Below are 4,467 nucleotides of genomic sequence, written 5' to 3' on the forward strand. Positions count from 1 at the left end.
TGCACTGGGTCGTCCAAGTAATAAACCTTACGTGAGTAAGGGTCGATCCCATGGAGATTGTCGGCTTGAAGCAAGCTATGGTCATCTTGTAAATCTCAGTCAGGCGGATTCAAATGGTTATGGAGTTTAAGGTGATGAAAATAAACATAAAATAAAGATAGAGATACTTATGTAATTCATTGGTGGATTTCAGATAAGCGTATGAAGATGCTTTGTTCCCCTTGAACCTCTGCTTTCCTATTGCCTTCTTCCAATCATTCATACTCCTTTTCATGGCAAGCTTTATGTTGGGAATCACCATTGTCAATGGCTACATCCCGTCCTCTCAATGAAAATGGTCCTGATGCTCTGTCACAACATCGGCTAATCAGCTGTCGGTTCTCGATCATGTCGAAATAGGATCCATTGATCCTTTTGCGTCTGTCACACGCCCCACAATTGCGAGTTTGAAGCTCGTCACAGTCATCCCTTCCTAGATCCTACTCAGAATACCAAGGTTTAGACGTTCCGGATCTCAGGAATGGCCGCCAATAATTCTAGCCTATACCACGAAGGTTCCAATCTTAGATTAGAAACCCAAGAGATATGCATTCAAGCCATTGCTAGTAGAACAGAGGTGGTTGTCAGGCACATGTTCATAGGTGAGAATGATGATGAGTGTCACGGATCATCACATTCATCAAGTTGAAGAACGAATGAATATCTTGGAGAAGAAATAGACTTGAGTTGAATAGAAAAACAATAGTACTTGTCTTAATTCATGAAGAACAGCAGAGCTCCACACCTTAATCTATGGTGTGTAGAAACTCCACCGTTGAAAATACATAAGAACAAGGTCTAGGCATGGCCGTGAGGCCAGCCCTCAAACGTGTCTGAGATAGCATAAGACTTATCAAAGATGAAAATACAATAGCAAAAGGTCCTATTTATAGAGAACTAGTAGCCTAGGGTTTACAGAAATCAGTAATTAATGCAGAAATCTTCTTCCGGGCCCATTTGGTGTGTGCTTGGGCTGAGCATTGAAGCTTCCATGTGTAGAGACTTTTCTTGGAGTTAAACGCCAGCTTTTGTGCCAGTTTGGGCGTTTAACTCCAGCTTTTTTGCCAGTTTTGGAGTTAAACGCCAGAATTCTTGAGCTAACTTGGAACGCCTATTTGGGCCATCAAATCTCGGGAAAAGTATGGACTATTATATATTGCTGGAAAGCCCAGGATGTCTAATTTCCAACGCAATTGAGAGCACGCCAATTGAGCTTCTGTAGCTCTAGAAAATCCACTTTGAGTGCAGGGAGGTCAGAATCCAACAGCATCTGCAGTCCTTTTTCAGCCTCTGAATCAGAATTTTGCTCAGGTCCCTCAATTTCAGCCAGAAGATACCTGAAATCACAGAAAAACACACAAACTCATAGTAAAGTCTAGAAGAGTAATTTTTAAATAAAAACTAATAAAAATATAATAAAAACTAATTAAAATATACTAAAAATAATGCCAAAAAGCGTATAAATTATCCGCTCATCACGACACCAAACTTAAATTGTTGCTTGTCCCCAAGCAACTGAAAATCAAATAGGATAAAAGGATGAGAATATACAATGAATTCCAAAAACATCTATGAAGATCAGTATTAATTAGATGAGCGGGGCTTTTAACTTTTTGCCTCTGAACAGTTTTGGCATCTCACTTTATCCTTTGAAGTTCAGAATGATTGGCATCTATAGGAACTCAGAATCCAGATAGTGTTACTGACTCTCCTAGTTAAGTATGTTGATTCTTGAACACAGCTACTTTATGAGTCTTGGCCGTGGCCCTAAGCACTTTGTTTTCCAGTATTACCACCGGATACATAAATGCTACAGATACATAACTGGGTGAACCTTTTTAGATTGTGACTCAGCTTTGCTAGAGTCCCCAATTAGAGGTGTCCAGGGTTCATAAGCACACTCTTCTTTTTGCTTTGGACTTCGACTTTAACCGCTCAGTCTCAAGTTTTCACTTGACACCTTCACGCCACAAGCACATGGTTAGGGACAGCTTGGTTTAGCCGCTTAGGCTAGGATTTTATTCCTGTGGGCCCTCCTATCCACTGATGCTCAAAGCCTTGGATCCTTTTTATCACCCTTGCCTTTTAGTTTAAAGGGGTATTGGTTTTTTCTGCTTGCTTTTCTTTTTTTTTCTTTTCTCTCCTTTTTTTTTGCAAGCTTTTCACAGCTTTTTCTTGCTTCAAGAATCAATTTTATGATTTTTCAGATCATCAGATAACATTTCTCTTTTTCCTTTCATTCTTTCAAGAGCCAACAATTTTAACATTCATAAACAATTAAATTAAAAAATATGCACTGTTCAAGCATTCATTCAGAAAAATAATAGTATTGCCACCACATCAAAATAATTAAACTGTTTTAAAATTTGAAATTCATGCACTTCTTTTTCTTTTTCAATTAAAAACATTTTTCATTTAAGAAAGGTGATGGATTCATTTTCATAGCTTTAAGGCATAAACACTAATGATCATGTAATAAAGACACAAACATAGATAAACATAAAGCATAATTTTTGAAAAACAGGAAAATAAAGAACAAGGAAGTTAAAGAACGGGTCCACCTTAGTGATGGCGGCTTGTTCTTCCTCTTGAAGATCTTATGGAGTGCTTGAGCTCCTCAATGTCTCTTCCTTGCCTTTGTTGTTCCTCTCTCATGGTTCTTTGGTCTTCTCTAATTTCATGGAGGAGGATGGAATGCTCTTGGTGCTCCACCCTTAGTTGTCCCATGTTGGAACTTAATTCTCCTAGGGAGGTGTTGATATGCTCCCAATAGTTTTGTGGAGGAAGATGCATCCCTTAAGGCATCCCAGGGATTTCATGATGAGAAATTTCCTCATGCTCTTGATGAGGTTCTCTTGTTTTCTCCATCCTTTTCTTAGTGATGGGTTTGTCCTCATCAATGAGAATGTCTCCCTCTATGTCAATTCCAACCGAATTGCAAAGGTGACAAATGAGATGAGGGAAGGCTTACCTTGCTAAAGGAGAGGACTTGTCCGCCACCTTTTAGAGTTATTGGGATATAACCTCATGAACTTCTACTTCCTCTCTAATCATGATGCTATGAATCATGATAGCCCGGTCTATAGTAACTTCAGACTGGTTGCTAGTAGGAATGACTGAGCGTTGGATGAACTCCAACCATCCCCTAGCCACGGGCTTGAGGTCATGCCTTCTTAGTTGAACCGGCTTCCCTCGTGAATCTCTCTTCCATTGAGCGCCCTCTTCACAGATGTCCATGAGGACTTGGTCCAACCTTTGATCAAAGTTGACCCTTCTTGTGTATGGGTGTGCATCTCCTTGCATCATGGGCAAGTTGAATGCCAATCTTACATTTTCCGGACTAAAATCCAAGTATTTCCCTCGAACCATTGTAAGCCAATTCTTGGGGTCCGGGTTCACACTTTGATCATGGTTCTTGGTGATCCATGCCTTGGCATAGAACTCTTGAACCATTAAGATTCTGACTTGTTAAATGGGGTTGGTGAGAACTTCCCAACATCTTATTCGGATCTCATGTCGGATCTCTGGATACTCATTCTTTTTGAGTTTGAAAGGGACCTCGGGGATCACTTTCTTCTTGGCCACAACTTCATAGAAGTGGTCTTGATGCACCCTTGAGAGGAATCTCTCCATCTCCCATGACTCGGAGGTGGAAGCTTTTGCCTTCCCTTTCCTCTTTCTAGAGGTTTCTCTGGCCTTTGGTGCCATAAATGGTTATGGAAAAATAAAAAGCTTTAGCTTTTACCACACCAAACTTAGAAGCTTGCTCGTCCTCGAGCAAAAGAAGAAAGAAGAGAGTAGAAGAAGAAGAAATAGAGGAGATGGAGTGGGCTTTGTGTAAGGGGGAGAAGTAGTGTTTAGGTTGTGTGAAAATGAAGGAGTGAAAATGGGTTTTATGAAGGATGGATGTGAGTGGTGAAGAGAATGGTGGGATTTGATAGGTGAGGGGTTTTTAGGGAAGAGGTATTCTGGTGATTGGTGAATGGGTGAAGAAGAGAGAGAGTGGTGGGGTAGGTGGGGATCCTGTGGGGTCCATAGATCCTGAGGTGTCAAGGATATCTCATCCCTGCACCAAGTGGCGTACAAAACGCCCCTTTCTGCCAATCCTGGTGTTAAACGCCAGGTTGCTGCCCATTTTTGGCGTTTAACACCAGCTTCTTGCCCATTCCTGGCATTAAACGCCAGTCTGGTGCCCATTTCTGGCGTTAAACGCCCAGAATGGTGCCAGACTGGGCGTTTAACGCCCATTCTGCTACCTTTACTGGTGTTTAAATGCCAGTAACTGTCTCCTCCAGGGTGTTCTATTTTTTATTCTGTTTTTCACTTTGTTTTTGCTTTTTCAATTGTTTTTGTTACTTCACATGATTATCAACCTACAGAAAACATAAAATAACAATAGAAAATAGAAAATTATCATAGAATAGTAAC

Source organism: Arachis ipaensis, chromosome B03 (genome assembly GCF_000816755.2).
Source record: "Arachis ipaensis cultivar K30076 chromosome B03, Araip1.1, whole genome shotgun sequence".
Lineage (NCBI taxonomy): Eukaryota > Viridiplantae > Streptophyta > Magnoliopsida > Fabales > Fabaceae > Arachis > Arachis ipaensis.